At 41.1% G+C, this 17,700-nt stretch overlaps 1 pseudogene; it reads right to left on the bottom strand.

Moving 5' to 3' along the window:
* LOC139574526 (ecto-NOX disulfide-thiol exchanger 2-like) overlaps positions 1–17,700 on the bottom strand; it is a 395,743-nt pseudogene that overhangs the window by 197,705 nt on the left and 180,338 nt on the right.

The raw sequence follows: 17,700 nt of genomic DNA, 5'->3' as shown, positions 1-17,700 counted from the left end.
CTCTAACCAGAATAGAAAGAGGAGTGGGAGGCCCCAGTGCACAACTGAGCAAGAGGACAAGTACATTAGAGTGTCAAAATTGAGAAAAAGACGCCTCACAAGTCCTCAACTGGCAACTTCATTAAATAGTACCCGCAAAACACCAGTCTCAACGTCTACAGTGAAGAGGCGACTCCGGGATGCTGGCCTTCTAGACAGAATTGCAAAGAAAAAGCCATATCTCAGACTGGCCAATAAAAATAAAAGATTAAGATGGGAAAAAGAACACAGACACTGGACAGAGGAACTCTGCCTAGAAGGCCGTGCTAACATAATGTGCTAACATAATTGCAAAATGGGTTTTCTAATAATCAATTAGCCTTTTAAAATTATACATTTCGATTAGCACAACGTGCCATTGGAACACAGGAGTGATGATTGCTGATAATGGGCCTCTGTACGCCTATGTAGTTATTCCATTAAAAAATCTGCCGTTTCCAGCTACAATAGTCATTTACAACATTAACAATGTCTACACTGTATTTCTGATCAATTTGATGTTATTTTAATGGACAGAAATGTGATTTTCTTTTAAAAAAACAAGGACATTTCTGTGTGACCCCAAGCTTTTGAACGGTAGAGTACATATGCGATGAGTAATGCAAGCTATATAAACATTATTAAAGTGGCATTATTGACTAGTGACTAGTGATCTTTTTATTAAAGTGGCCAAAGATTTACAGTCTGTATGTAGGCAGCAGCCTCACAGTGATAATGATGGCTGTTCAACTGTCTGATGGCCTTGAGATAGAAGCTATTTTTCAGTTTTTGATGCACCTCTACTGACCTCGCCTTCTGGATGACAGCGGGGTGAACAGGCAGTGGCTCAGGTTGCTGTTGTCCTTGATGATCTTTTTGGCCTTCTTGTGACATCGGGTGCTGTAGGTGTCCTGGAGGGCAGGTAGTTTGCCGCCGATGATGCGTTGTGCAGACCGCACCACCCTCTGGAGAGCTCTGCGGTTATGGGCGGTGCCGTTGCCGTATCAGGCGGTGATGCAGCCCGACAGGATGCTCTCAATTGTGTATCTGTAAAAGTTTGAGGGTTTTAGGTGACAAGCCAAATTTCTTCAGCGTCCTGTTGCACATTCTTCACCACACTGTCTGTGTGGGTGGACCATTTCAGTTTGCCCGTGATGTGTAAGCCGAGGAACTTAAAACTTTCCACCTTCTCCACTGCTGTCCCTTCGATGTGGATAGGGGGGTGCTCCCTCTGCTGTTTCCTGAAGTCCACGATCATTTCCTTTGTTTTGCTGACACCACACTCCAAGTGCCCTCACCTCCTCCCTATAGGCTGTGTCATCGTTGTTGGTAATCAAGCCTACTACTGTTGTGTCGTCTGAAACTTGATGATTGAGTTGGAGGCGTGCATGGCCACGCAGTCGTGGGTGAACAGGGAGTACAGGAGGGGGCTGAGCATGCACCATTGTGGGGCCCCAGATTTGAGGATCAGCGAAGTGGAGATGTTGTTTCCTACTTTCACCACCTGGGGACGGCCCGTTTGGAAGACCAGGACCCAATTGCACAGGGTGGGGTTGACACCCAGGGCCTCAAGCTTAATGATGAGCTTGGAGGGTACTATGGTGTTGAATGATGAGCTGTATTCAATGAACAGCATTCTTACATAGGTATTCCTCTTGTCCAGGTGGTGTAGGGCAGTGCGCAGTGTGATGGCGATTGCATTGTCTGTGGACCCCACCCAGTGCCACACTACTACCCATCTGACTGCAACACACACACTCACACACACCAGTGTTCCTCTCCATCGCACTAACACAGCTCTACAATTATAACTCGCTCAACAAAGTGCATGGTTTTCTCTTGCACAGCACAGCAGTGTAGCAAAGAGAGTCTGCTAAGTCTGGCAGCAGCTCAGTAAATTGTACAAATGAAATTGAACAGGAAAAAGGCAGTAGGTAGAATAGCATCCTCCAAGCCCACTTCATTTAAAATATGGAGTCCTAGTGGATTACTGTGAGGCCTAGAATTCTGGAGCTCTGTTGATATGAATGTGCTTTTAAAGAAGCTGAAGGTGGTGGTTTAGAAAAAGGCTTTGGGAAACAAGACATTCTAGTACGAAGAGAGGAACGACACATGGCTGCATAAATCATCACAGCCGGAGGAGTGAAATGATGAAGTCAAAACGTAATGTTAAAGTGATAAATGCCCTGCAGCGCTTCTATTGATATTGAACAAATAATAAACACCGGAAGCGTAGCGCCTTATTGCGTTTCATTCATCTCAAACTCTCAGTTCCAAACCATTAAACAAACATTGATGGAACATTATCATTCTAGAAGGAGCTCTGCTTTCTCTCACTCCTGTCTCCCAAGGACGTGCTAATGACACGTCTCTATGGTTCACCTGACTGGGTGACTCATGATAACATATCTGTTGGCTCTGCCACTGTAATTTCACCTGACTGGGTGACTCATGATAACATATCTGTTGGCTCTGCCACTGTAATTTCACCTGACTGGGTGACTCATGATAACATATCTGTGGGCTCTGCCACTGTAATTTCACCTGACTGGGTGACTCATGATAACATATCTGTTGGCTCTGACACTGTAATTTCACCTGACTGGGTGACTCATGATAACATATCTGTGGGCTCTGCCACTGTAATTTCACCTGATTGAGTGACTCATGATAACATATCTGTTGGCTCTGCCACTGTAATTTCACCTGACTGGGTGACTCATGATAACATATCTGTTGGCTCTGCCACTGTAATTTCACCTGACTGGGTGACTCATGATAACATATCTGTTGGCTCTGCCACTGTAATTTCACCTGACTGGGTGACTCATGATAACATATCTGTTGGCTCTGCCACTGTAATTTCACCTGATTGAGTGACTCATGATAACATATCTGTTGGCTCTGCCACTGTAATTTCACCTGACTGGGTGACTCACGATAATATATCTGTTGGCTTGGCCACTGTAATTTCACCTGACTGGGTGACTCACGATAACATATCTGTTGGCTCTGCCACTGTAATTTCACCTGACTGGGTGACTCATGATAACATATCTGTTGGGTCTGCCACTTTAATTTCACCTGACTGGGTGACTCACGATAATATATCTGTTGGCTTGGCCACTGTAATTTCACCTGACTGGGTGACTCACGATAACATATCTGTTGGCTCTGCCACTGTAATTTCACCTGACTGGGTGACTCATGATAACATATCTGTTGGCTCTGCCACTGTAATTTCACCTGAATGGGTGACTCATGATAACATATCTGTTGGCTCTGCCACTGTAATTTCACCTGACTGAGTGACTCATGATAACATATCTGTTGGCTCTGCCACTGTAATTTCACCTGACTGGGTGACTCGTGATAACATATCTGTTGGCTCTGCCACTGTAATTTCACCTGACTGGGTGACTCGTGATAACATATCTGTTGGCTCTGCCACTGTAATTTCACCTGACTGAGTGACTCACGATAACATATCTGTTGGCTCTGCCACTGTAATTTCACCTGACTGGGTGACTCGTGATAACATATCTGTTGGCTCTGCCACTGTAATTTCACCTGACTGGGTGACTCGTGATAACATATCTGTTGGCTCTGCCACTGTAATTTCACCTGACTGGGTGACTCACGATAACATATCTGTTGGCTCTGCCACTGTAATTTCACCTGAATGGGTGACTCACGATAACATATCTGTTGGCTCTGCCACTGTAATTTCACCTGACTGGGTGACTCGTGATAACATATCTGTTGGCTCTGCCACTGTAATTTCACCTGACTGGGTGACTCATGATAACATATCTGTGGGCTCTGCCACTTTAATTTCACCTGACTGGGTGACTCACGATAACATATCTGTTGGCTCTGCCACTGTAATTTCATCTGAATGGGTGACTCACGATAACATATCTGTTGGCTCTGCCACTGTAATTTCACCTGACTGGGTGACTCACGATAACATATCTGTTGGCTCTGCCACTGTAATTTCACCTGACTGGGTGACTCATGATAACATATCTGTTGGCTCTGCCACTGTAATTTCACCTGACTGGGTGACTCATGATAACATATCTGTTGGCTCTGCCACTGTAACATCACCTTTCTAAGTGACTCATGATGATGACATATCTGTGGGCTCTGCCACTGGGCAAACAGCCTATGGTAGAGCCAAGATGGCGACATGGTGGAGTGACAGCTACAGTCCAATGATGTGTCTATGGTTCACATATGTGACATATGATGATGATACATGACTATGGGCAGCCCCTCCCTGACGATAGAGCCAAGAGGTTCAGTATAAATGGCGTTAATGACAGATTTTAATTACTATTTGAGTCACAAAATAGGATTAACTAAGGGTTTCAAAGCTCCTGCCACTCTGCCAACTGTCTGTCTGGAACTGAGCTGTGTGGATCTCAAGTCCTCAGACTGATAATAGAGTCATAAGTCCATCTGGCTGACTCAGCATGTTCATTTTAATAGAGACAAAGAAAATGGCCGACGTAGGCAAATGTGAGCAGAGTCGCAGGATGCACAGAATCCAGCAACCAGTCTGCAGTTACAGAGTCAGAAACATCCACTGGAAACTGCAGACACACAGACACAAACACTCCAGACACTCCCCCTAGTCTCTACAGTAGCCACACAGACATTCCAGACACTCCCCCTAGTCTCTACTGCAGCCACACAAACACTCCAGACACTCCCCCTAGTCTCTACTGCAGCTACACAGACACAAACACTCCAGACACTCCCCCTAGTCTCTACTGCAGCCACACAGACACTCCAGACACTCCCCCTAGTCTCTACTGCAGCTACACAGACACAAACACTCCAGACACTCCCCCTAGTCTCTACTGCAGCCACACAAACACTCCAGACACTCCCCCTAGTCTCTACTGCAGCTACACAGACACAAACACTCCAGACACTCCCCCTAGTCTCTACTGCAGCCACACAGACATTTCAGACACTCCACCTAGTCGCTACAGTAGCCACACAGACATTCCAGACACTCCCCCTAGTCTCTACTGCAGCCACACAGACATTCCAGACACTCCCCCTAGTCTCTACTGCAGGCACACAAACACTCCAGACACTCCCCCTAGTCTCTACTGCAGCCACACAGACACAAACACTCCAGACACTCCACCTAGTCTCTACTGCAGCCACACAAACACTCCAGACACTCCCCCTACTCTCTACTGCAGCCACACAAACACTCCAGACACTCCCCCTAGTCTCTACTGCAGCCACACAGACGCAAACACTCCAGACACTCCCCCTAGTCTCTACTGCAGCCACACAAACACTCCAGACACTCCCCCTAGTCTCTACTGAAGCCACACAAACACTCCAGACACCCCCCCCCCCCCTAGTCTCTACTGCATCCACACAGACGCAAACACTCCAGACACTCCTCCTAGTCTCTACTGCAGCCACACATACACTCCAGACACTCCCCCTAGTCTCTACTGCAGCCACACAAAAACTCCAGACACTCCCCCTAGTCTCTACTGCAGCCACACATACACTCCAGACACTCCCCCTAGTCTCTACTGCAGCCACACAGACACAAAAACTCCAGACACTTCCCCTAGTCTCTACTGCAGCCACACATACACTCCAGACACTCCTCCTAGTCTCTACTGCAGCCACACAGACACAAACACTCCAGACACTCCCCCGAGTCTTTACTGCAGCCACACAAACAGACATTGCCTCAAATGGGAACTGTCGCTCTTGTCAACATACAGACACCAAATCACCTAAAACACCACATGTCATCATAATGTTTACCCTTATTACTATCTAACATAACTGACCTTCGCTGGACTGGTTAACCATGGAAGAAATCAAATCAGAGTCAAGATTGCTCCAGACAAAGTATAGGGCTTCAGTGGGAATGTGGGGATGTTTGAATTAGGGCTGCAATGGGCTGCGACCCTCTTTCCTCAGTTAAATGACACAGGCAGTAGATGTTCTGTAAGGTTAGGGTTCCGCGTGTCGTGTGCATGCTGATTTTATCTATCCCCACCAGACACGATCTTAACCAGTGGTGTAGTGTATTGTTTTAGGTGATGGAGCACAAATAAAATGTAAATGACGTCATAATTTCCTCAATCAAAGTGTGTACCAACAGATGTAGCCAATTGAATTGCCTATCATTATAGAATATGCATAAAATGCATCTGTAACGTCTGCTTCCAACTCACACTCTCAAACACGTAGATCCCCTGAACGCAGCTCACTTTTCAGACCACTTTCCAGCTCACACTCTCAAACACATAGATCCCCTGATCTCCAGATCCCAATCACCTGAATTCTGATAACCTGTTCACACACCTGCATGTCATTATCACACACTATTTAGTTCAGTTCTTTGCACCCCATCATTGTGAGATATTGTTTGTTTTGTGACACACTTCTATTCAGAGTGCTGGTTTTCCTGTAATTTTATCCTCCCGTGTTTGATAGTTTTTGCCTGTCTCACTAACGTTGCCTTTTGCCTATTCCCTGCCTATACTTTAGCCTATCGGATTTCCTGTTATCAGCCTATTGCCTGATCTCCCGGACTACGTTACTAACCTTTTCCCTGCCTGTACTGTTGCCTTTTTGGACCCCCTGTGTATGGCCTTCTGCATGCCCCTGGACCCAGCTACCTGACTCCTTCTGTGGTCCTTAAAACCTTTTGTCAATAGGGGGTGCTGTTAGCACTTCTTCTTTTTTTGCTTCTCCAAATTAAACTGCCTCGTACTCAATTCTTGCTCGTACAATATGCATATTATTATTACTATTGGATAGAAAACAATCTCTAGTTTCTAAAACCGTTTGAATTTTGTCTGTGGGTGAACCAGAACTCCATCTACAGCGAAATTCCTGACATGACTTGCGGAGGTCTGAAAACTAGGCTCTGATCTGGGTTCAGTTTAAAAGTCTGTGTATATCCTATGGCTGGAAATGAACTGCACCCGCCTTCCCCTGGATGTCAGTAACCAATGAGAAGTGGAATGGGCTCTCTACGTGTTTCTCAGAGTTTATAAAAGGGGATGGAGTGACGTGTCCCTTCCTTTCGACCGCTCGCCAGGACGCAGAAGGGACATCAGAATTGCATGCTCAAAAGCACTCTTTATTGACCAAAGATATATCCGTCTGTGATTTAATTCGTTATAGGTGTTAGAAACATCATAACGAAGTTATTTGAAACCGATTTATATCAGTTTATGCGAGTATATTGCTATTTTTCTGAATTTCCTTAGTATTGTGTTTGAGGATTTGGACATGTGTGTGCTGTGTAGCTATCGTTAGCTGCTAGTTCCGAAGTTGAGGAGGTCGTTTTACAACAAAGCAACGATTCTTTTGGAGAAAGGACACTTTGCCCAAGATACTGATGGAAGCTCATCCAAAAGTAAGAACTATTTATGATGTTATTCCGTATTTATGTGGAAAAATGTAATAGTGTTTGATCACCATGTTTGCAGGCACTGGTCTGGCTGCAACGCACACTATATGTCTAGTAACGTTAATTTTAAAAATCTAACACAGCGATTGCATTAAGAACTAATTTATCTTTCAATTGGTGTCCAACTTATATTTTTTTGTCAAGTTTATGAATAGTTTTTTTATTATAATAGGCGCTTCTCCAAGATGGCGCCGGCCAGAATGCATGCAATGTTTTTACAGATTACATTGTATAACCACGATTTATGCTGCTAAATATGCACATTTTCGAACAAAAGCTATATGCATTGTGTAATATGATGTTACAGGACTGTCATCTGAAGAATTCTGAGAAGGTTAGTGAAAAAATTAATATATTTTGGTGGCGATAACGTTATCGACCCTTTTGGCTTGATTCAATGCTGGGTGATGTTAGCTCATGTGGTATGCTAATATAACGATATATTGTGTTTTCGCTGTAAAACACTTAGAAAATCTGAAACATTGTCTGGATTCACAAGATCTGTGTCTTTCGATTGCTGTATGCTGTGTATTTTTCAGAAATGTTTTAGGATGAGTATTTTGGTAATTGACGTCGGTCTCTGTAATTATTCCGGCTGCTTCCAACGCTATTTCAGATTGCAGCTGCAATGTAGAAATGTGATTTATACCTGAAATATGCACATTTTTCTAAAAAAAACTATCCTATACCATGAATATGTTATCAGACTGTCATCTTATGAAGTTGTTTCTTGGTTAGTGGCTATATATATCTTTATTTAGTCGAATTAGTGATAGCTACTGATGCAGGAAAAAAATGGTGGAGAAAAAAAGTGGTGTCTTTTGCTATCGTGGTTAGCTAATAGATTTACATATTGTGTCTTCCCTGTAAAACACTTAGAAAATCTGAAACATTGTCTGGATTCACAAGATCTGTGTCTTTCGATTGCTGTATGCTGTGTATTTTTCAGAAATGTTTTAGGATGAGTATTTTGGTAATTGACGTCGGTCTCTGTAATTATTCCGGCTGCTTCCAACGCTATTTCAGATTGCAGCTGCAATGTAGAAATGTGATTTATACCTGAAAAATGCACATTTTTCTAAAAAAACTTATCCTATACCATAAATATGTTATCAGACTGTCATCTTATGAAGTTGTTTCTTGGTTAGTGGCTATATATATCTTTATTTAGTCGAAATTGTGATAGCTGCCCATGCAGGAAAAAAATGGTGGAGAAAAAAAAGTTGTGTCTTTTGCTAACGTGGTTAGCTAATAGATTTACATATTGTGTCTTCCCTGTAAAACATTTTAAAAATCAGAAATGATGGCTGGATTCACAAGATCTGTATCTTTCATCTGGTGTCTTGGACTTGTGATTTAATGATATTTAGATGCTTGTATTTACTTGTGACGCTATGCTAGGCTATGCTAGTCAGCTTTTTTACTGTGGGGGGTGCTCCCGGATCCGGGATGAGTACCAACTAAAAGTTAACAAATAAACACCTGCTACGCTCTCGCTTGAAACCAGCTCTCTGTCGCCCATCGCGTTCATTACAGCATCATCCAGTTGCAATGTCTGCCTATGCCCACATGTATTGTCTCAAGAAAATGTTCTATTTTTAATACCCTCAAACACTTAATTTCAAAACAGGCCATCATCACTGTCAATCGTGAATGATACTTCTTCATGTTTTACTGGTGAAACGTTCAAACTGCATCTCCATTCCAATCATTTGATTGATCTCAATCAGTTTCATTGGAAAATGCATTTAGATCTTCTTTAATTACTGTTTTGTGATAGAACTTGAGCAGATGGTGTTAACAAACTATTAGTATTAATTGTTTTGTTTCAATCACAGCATATATCATGCCTAGTGGTGCGCTCTTGAGTTTTGGACATTCCATTTTTAAATGTAAAGCAGTACGGTCCTGTCCAGGGTCCGGCAAAATAAATAGTGGGTGTATGCTGTACCGGTAAAACATGAGCCTATCGCAATCAATACAACATGTCCAAAAAACTATAGGCTATTAAACCACTATTTAACACTACTGCATGTCAGCCGCATGAAAAATATAATTAAATTGCCAAAATTATATATCCTAATTAGCTTACTCCTGTCTATACAGATATAAATAAAATCATTCAAAATAGGCTACTACACCAGAAAGCATGATTTGGACACAGAGGATCATTAGCTTCTTTAAAAAAAAGCTATGGATTGTTTTAAATCACATAGCCTAAAGCCAGGTGGGCCTGCAATTTGGGCAGCACGCGCTGCAAATACCAAATAGATGATTGTTGAGTTGCTACTGTCAGTGAAAAGCAGAGAGACCTAAGCCAGGCATATCGCAATATTTTAAAATACAATCGCAAAAAAACTGTTTGGAAAGCAAAGGGCTATTGCTGTAAAGAGATGACAATGAAAAGATTCCAATCTGTCTTTTAGTTATCAAAATCCTTAACTTAATTGAGCGAACAGTAGTCTATCTTATTGGCACCAGCTGAGAACATCGGCCATATCTCTGGTGAGTGTGCATATTCACTGTCTTTGTCATTGGGTCTGAGCCACTTTTGTTTGTTTTTGGACAATCATTTCCTACTTCAGGTAGGTAATACATATTGTATTTGTGTCTCCCCTTTTCATAGGCCAATTATATGGATCAGACAACATCGTTTTTATTGATCTGTTTGTCAGTGTCAGCAAAGTAGGCTACCCTGTAATTTTTGTAGTCTAAAAATGTAAATGTACTTTCACCCTTGCCATCCTAAAATTTCCGTAGAAATAAGGTGTTTTTGGTGTAACAGTAAAGTAACATAGTAAAATGTAGCCCGTTTCAAGAAGCTAGGCATGTGTTGCACGTTACTACTTCACTGGAGAGGCATTTTTATGCCTTTTTGTAGAAATGCCTTCTGGAACATGCAAACTTTCATGTGCCTTAATAACAAACTTGTATGCCATCTGTAATACGATACAATTGTTAAATGATGAGCCTAGTTGGTTTAGCCACGGAAAAAGTGAGTAACCTTCGCGCTAGTCATGATTGGCTGAGATAATGGATGGACTGGACATGCCGAGAGATGAGTTTGGATTGGTCTGCCACGTAGCACATTGTCTATAACATGAGCCTCTCAGTACGTGTAGGTAATCCTTGCTACCGCATCTTTTGCCACTGCTCTCAACAACATCGACAAAGATCAGTGGGAAAAGGTTGTGATGGGCTACTTTCTGCACGCGGTCAGTGTGAGCTGGAGTGACTTGACACAACAACAGGCCAAACAAGTTGTAGCTCGCTACAAACCAAACAGAAAAGACACGCTGCCGTGAAGAGTTCATCCATGTATACGCGTAAGAGTCTAGCTACATTTTCAGATATTATACGTTTATCATTTTGTCAGAAAGCTGTTTTCATTGCAAGCTAAAGCGTACTGTTAGCTAGCTAGCCAATGTTAGCTTGCTGGCTCGCTAGTTAACATTACCTGTATGATCTGTGTAGTAATATTATAAGTATCTCAGAAAGCCATTTGCATTGCTAGTTATAGCCTAATGTTAGCTAGCTAACATTGAACCTAGTTTGTTAGCTTCAGCTCCCTGCAGATTCATACTCCAGCATTTCATGCATGGCGTCTAGCTATGACAATCTGTTTGTACTGTAGCTATGGGTTGGGATTATGGTTAATTGTTTAGCTAGCTAGCTACATGTCTCAACAAAAGACTCCTCTTCAAAAGAGAATGATTCTATGACCCATCAAATTAGCCAGGTGTGTCTGGGGGTGATTATGGCCATCTATTGTATTTCATGAACATGTGTACATGTCTAGAAAATAGTGACCCTTCCTCTTAGCTAGATGTGGCTGGGGGCGAAAATGGTCAATATCAGGGGATATCTTTATCTATATATATCTGTATATCTGACATTTTATTAGATATAAGGAGTAGAGTAAGGAGTATGCTCCAGATATGCATGCCCTTAAATTCATATATGGAGCTAGGATATTCTCCGTAATGGGACAGTTTCTACATGCATCCAATCTGGACTTCAGAAATCTCCCTGCTACCATACGAGTCAAGGGAGATATCTGGGGTGAGATCCCTTCAAGAAACTCCCCTGACATATCTAAGCCTTTATACTTAGGAATGAACAAATCCACATACTGTACTTTCAGAAATGTATCGTGTCTGTAGTCTTAACCTGATTATTTATGGATCCGTATTTCTCAAAAAATTCAAGATTTCAATAGATATCCTTACATGATGTGTAATATTCATCCTCATACAGTACCAGTCAAAAGTTTAGACACACCTACTCATTCCAGGTTTTTTCTTTATTTTTACTATTTTCTACATTGTAGAAAAATACTGAAGACATCAAAACTATGTAATAACACATATGGAATAATGTAGTAAGCAAAAAGGTGTTAATTAAACAAATCAAAATATATTTTATATTTGAGATTCTTCAAATAGCCACCCTTCGCCTTGATGACAGCTTTGCAGATTTGGCATTCTCTCAGCCAGCTTCATGAGGTAGTCACCTGAAATTAATTTCAATTAACATGTGTGCCTTGTTAAAAATATATTTGTGGAATTTCTTTCCTTAATGCGTTTGAGCCAATCAGTTGTGTTGTGACAAGGTAGGGTTGGTATAGAGAAGATAGCCCTATTTGGTTGAAGACCAAGTCCATGTTATGGCAAGAACAGCTCAAATAAGCAAAAAGAAATGACAGTCCATCATTACTTTAACTGACTAGCCTAGTTAAATAAAGGTAAAATAAAAAAATTGCCTCATGTTAATCCTTAAACAGATAGGGGCTAAGGCATAAGAAGGTAAAAACGATGCTTAGGTGTAGCCGAAGAAGTGTTCTCAGGTAGCTGTACCAAAACACTCCAAAGATCCATTTTCTCAAAAGTGGGGTTACAAGTTCATCAACTTTCAAAGCAGAATTACTTTCCCATTATTTCGCAACTGCAAAATATTATATACCATTTTGTAGCTCTAGTCTCTACTTTTATCCAATATAAAAAACACAATTTTAAATTTTGCTACTTAGCTACAGTAAAGGTATGGTTACGATTAAATGACCCATACCTGACATAAGGGGCTGTCCCGTCACGTTCATGGGAGCCATGCCAAGGTTGTTCATGGCGGTGACCCAGGCGTTGGGGTCTGACATGGGCATCGGCATGGGGTTGGAGTCCATGGACATGTTACGAATCCCTTCTGCAAAGAGAGAGAGAGAGAGAAAGCGAGCGAGAGAGAGACAGACAAAGAGAGACAGAGTCAGTCAGAATACGGTACAATCAGATATGGTCTCAAATTATTTGTTTGATTGTGTCACGCCTTGACCTTAGAGAGCCTTTTTATTTCTCTATTCGGTTAGGTCAGGGTGTGATATGGGTGGGCATTCTAATTTGTTTATTTCTTTGTTGGCCGGGTATGGTTCCCAATCAGAGGCAGCTGTCTACCGTTGTCTCTGATTGGGGATCATACTTAGGCAGCCCTTTTTCCCACCTTCAGTTGTGGGATCTTGTTTTTGCACAGTTACTAAGTAGCCTGCAGAACTTTACGTTCGTTTTGTATTATTATTGTTTTTTTGGTGTTCATCAATAAAGAAAGATGTACGCTTACCACGCGGCGCCTTGGTCTCCTCATTCTAACAACGGACGTAACAGATTGCCTCTAATTTCCTATTTAAAAGCTTCTATAACACAGTAAAGTATTTTAAACTTTTTTTTTTGAGAGGTCATCTGTCCAGTGACATCACCTTTTACATTCTATTCAGAGGTTATTAAGCATTCATTCCCCTCTTGGCTGAACTTCCTCTGACCTCTAGTAAGAGAGGGCCTCCTGATGATGCTGAACAACAGTACTACCACAACACACTCCTCAGATAGAATCTACACAATAAAACTTCAGTAAGAGAGCAGGGATGGTTTATGTTTCTCTGTCACGGTCAATTTAAGGGAATAAAGCTCACGAAAAGAAGGACTAATGATGTTACCTCTGTCTGGTATTTTTATTTATTTTTTACCGTTATTTTACCAGGTAAGTTGACTGAGAACACATTCTCATTTGCAGCAACGACCTGGGGAATAGTTACAGGGGAGAGGAGGGGGATGAATGAGCCAATTGTATAATAAAGGACTAATGAGGTTACCTACGTCTGGTATAATAAAGGACTAATAAGGTTACCTCTGTCTGGTATAATAAATGACTAATGATGTTACCTCTGTCTGGTATATTAAATGACAAATGAGGTTTCCTCTGCATGGTATAATAAAGGACTAATGAGGTTACCTATGTCTGGTATAGTAAAGGACTAATGATGTTACCTCTGTCTGGTATAATAAAGTACTAATGAGGTTACCTATGTCTGGTATAATAAAGGACTAATGAGCTTACCTCTGTCTGGTATAATAAAGGACTAATGAGGTTACCTCTGTCTGGTATAATAAAGGACTAATGAGCTTACCTCTGTCTGGTATAATAAAGGACTAATGAGGTTACCTCTGTCTGGTATAATAAAGGACTAATGAGGTTACCTCTGTCTGGTATAATAAAGGACTAATGATGTTACCTCTGTCTGGTATAATAAAGGACTAATGATGTTACCTCTGTCTGGTATAATAAAGGACTAATGATGTTTCCTCTGTCTGGTATAATAAAGGACTAATGAGCTTACCTCTGTCTGGTATAATAAAGGACTAATGATGTTACCTCTGTCTGGTATAATAAAGGACTAATGATGTTTCCTCTGTCTGGTATAATAAAGTACTAATGAGGTTACCTCTGTCTGGTATAATAAAGGACTAATGAGGTTACCTCTGTCTGGTATAATAAAGGACTAATGATGTTACCTCTGTCTGGTATAATAAAGGACTAATGATGTTACCTCTGTCTGGTATAATAAAGGACTAATGATGTTTCCTCTGTCTGGTATAATAAAGGACTAATGAGCTTACCTCTGTCTGGTATAATAAAGGACTAATGATGTTACCTCTGTCTGGTATAATAAAGGACTAATGATGTTTCCTCTGTCTGGTATAATAAAGTACTAATGAGGTTACCTATGTCTGGTATAATAAAGGACTAATGAGGTTACCTCTGCATGGTATAATAAAGGACTAATGATGTTAACTCTGTCTGGTATATTAAAGGACTAATGATGTTTCCTCTGTCTGGTATAATAAAGGACTAATGAGCTTACCTCTGTCTGGTATAATAAAGGACTAATGAGGTTACCTCTGTCTGGTATAATAAAGGACTAATGAGGTTACCTCTGTCTGGTATAATAAAGGACTAATGAGCTTACCTCTGTCTGGTATAATAAAGGACTAATGAGGTTACCTCTGTCTGGTATAATAAAGGACTAATGAGGTTACCTCTGTCTGGTATAATAAAGGACTAATGATGTTACCTCTGTCTGGTATAATAAAGGACTAATGAGGTTACCTCTGTCTGGTATAATAAAGGACTAATGATGTTACCTCTGTCTGGTATAATAAAGGACTAATGATGTTACCTCTGCATGGAATAATAAAGGACTAATGATGTTAACTCTGTCTGGTATATTAAAGGACTAATGATGTTTCCTCTGTCTGGTATAATAAAGGACTAATGAGGTTACCTCTGTCTGGTATAATAATGGACTAATGAGGTTACCTCTGTCTGGTATAATAAAGGACTAATGATGTTAACTCTGTCTGGTATATTAAAGGACTAATGATGTTTCCTCTGTCTGGTATAATAAAGGACTAATGAGGTTACCGCTGTCTGGTATAATTAAGGACTAATGAGGTTACCTCTGTCTGGTATAATTAAGGACTAATGAGCTTACCTCTGTCTGGTATATTAAAGGACTAATGATGTTACCTCTGTCTGGTATAATAAAGGACTAATGATGTTACCTCTGTCTGGTATAATAAAGGACTAAAGATGTGACCTCTGTCTGGTATAATAAATGACTAATGAGGTTACCTCTGTCTGGTATAATAAATGACTAATGACGTTTCCTCTTTCCCTGCATCCCTGATGCTGTCATTACACTCCCATCTCTGGGTTGCCATGGCAAAGGCTGCTAAAACCTTACTCTTTTGTTCCAATGTAAATTTCTCTCACACTATCATTAGAGGCCTGTTAACAAATTACACACTCATTAACCAATTACACACTCATTAACCAATTACACGCTGATTAGTGGTTCCAGAGTGTTAAGGTGCTGTACATATTTTGACAGAGGGGATGGTTGTTTTACTGCAGTTTTACAGCAGTCATCAGGGTGTCTGACCAAACAGTCAGGCAGAGATGAGGCTCAGAGGCTTGTTTAACCTATTATACCCTCCTAGGTGGATTCAAAACAACAACTGATGGCTATGTTAATTGCATGGTGAGGAGGGGTTGTAGGCTTTATAGCAGTTTGGAGTATACGTTTTAGTTACAGACTAACTGATATGAGATAGTTACAGCATAACTGTTATGAAATAGTTACAGTCTAACTGTTATGAGATAGTTACAGTCTAACTGTTATGAGATAGTTACAGTCTAACTGTTATGAGAGTTACAGTCTAACTGTTATGAGATAAGATGGAGGCAGTTTTACAACAGGTCAAAAACAAACAGAACAATCCCACTGACCAGTCAAAACAAACTAACTAGTACCACTGACCAGTCAAAACAAACTAACTAGTCCCACTGACCAGTCAAAACAAACTAGTGTCGTTGAATATATAATCAAAATGAAGAGAGACCGTAGATTCTTTCAAACAACACTTTATTATAAGATTTTCAAAAATGGAGAATCAACTATCCACTCAACAGTTCATAGTTGAAAAGCTCAATGAACAATGCCGGTTCAATGCTTTTACAGAGAAAATACATACAACCCCATTCTGTATACGTGGCAGTCAGCAGATAGTGTGTAAAAGGTCATTCGTTGTCTGTGCAGATTTAAAATAGCACAATGTTGATAACCCGAGGGCTCATCCGTCTAACTGCATTCACAACAGTAAAACACTATATTGTACCACTTTCTGCAAGTTTCCATACATGTGACTTTCTGTAGATAGTAAACCCATGGGATGACACATGCTGCGGCCGCACCCAAGCGGACCTTAGCTATACGCCCAGTCTTATGACTAAGTCCCACAAAGACAAGTTTGTATCAGGTTAGAAAAACACTAGCATATAACAAGAGACAATACTTTAAACAGTAAAACACGAGATAGCATGACTAATTATGTAATTTTCCACAATACTAGTTCCATTGACCAGTCAAAACAAACTAACTAATCCCACTGACCAGTCAAAACAAACGAACTAGTCCCACTGACCAGTCAAAACAAACTAACTAGTCCCACTGACCAGTCAAAACTAACTAACTAGTCCCACTGACCAGTCAAAACAAACAAACTAGTCCCACTGACCAGTCAAAACAAACTAACTAATCCCACTGACCAGTCAAAACAAACGAACTAGTCCCACTGACCAGTCAAAACAAACTAACTAGTCCCACTGACCAGTCATAACAAACAAACTAGTCCCACTGACCAGTCAAAACTAACTAACTAGTCCCACTGACCAGTCAAAACAAACAAACTAGTCCCACTGACCAGTCAAAACAAACTAACTAGTCCCACTGACCAGTCATAACAAACAAACTAGTCCCACTGACCAGTCAAAACTAACTAACTAGTCCCACTGACCAGTCAAAACAAACAAACTAGTCCCACTGACCAGTCAAAACAAACTAACTAGTCCCACTGACCAGTCAAAACAAACGAACTAGTCCCACTGACCAGTCAAAACAAACGAACTAGTCCCACTGACCAGTCATAACAAACAAGGCGGAGTGGCCAGCAAGCGGACAAAACAACAAGAGTCAGTTTAGAGCCAGTGGCATATCACCAGTGTTCAGTGACATATCACCAGTGTTCAGTGACATATCCCCAGTGTTCAGTGACATATCACCAGTGTTCAGTGACATATCACCAGTGTTCAGTGACATATCCCCAGTGTTCAGTGACATATCACCAGTGTTCAGTGACATATCCCCAGTGTTCAGTGACATATCACCAGTGTTCAGTGACATATCACCAGTGTTCAGTGACATATCCCCAGTGTTCAGTGACATATCACCAGTGTTCAGTGACATATCACCAGTGTTCAGTGACATATCCCCAGTGTTCAGTGACATATCCCCAGTGTTCAAATCCCATGAAAGAGCCATTGTG

Source organism: Salvelinus alpinus, chromosome 4 (genome assembly GCF_045679555.1).
Source record: "Salvelinus alpinus chromosome 4, SLU_Salpinus.1, whole genome shotgun sequence".
Classification (NCBI taxonomy): Eukaryota; Metazoa; Chordata; class Actinopteri; order Salmoniformes; family Salmonidae; genus Salvelinus; species Salvelinus alpinus.
The sequence above is the reverse complement of the archived record's forward strand: the minus strand, read 5'-3'. Positions and strand labels throughout refer to the sequence as shown.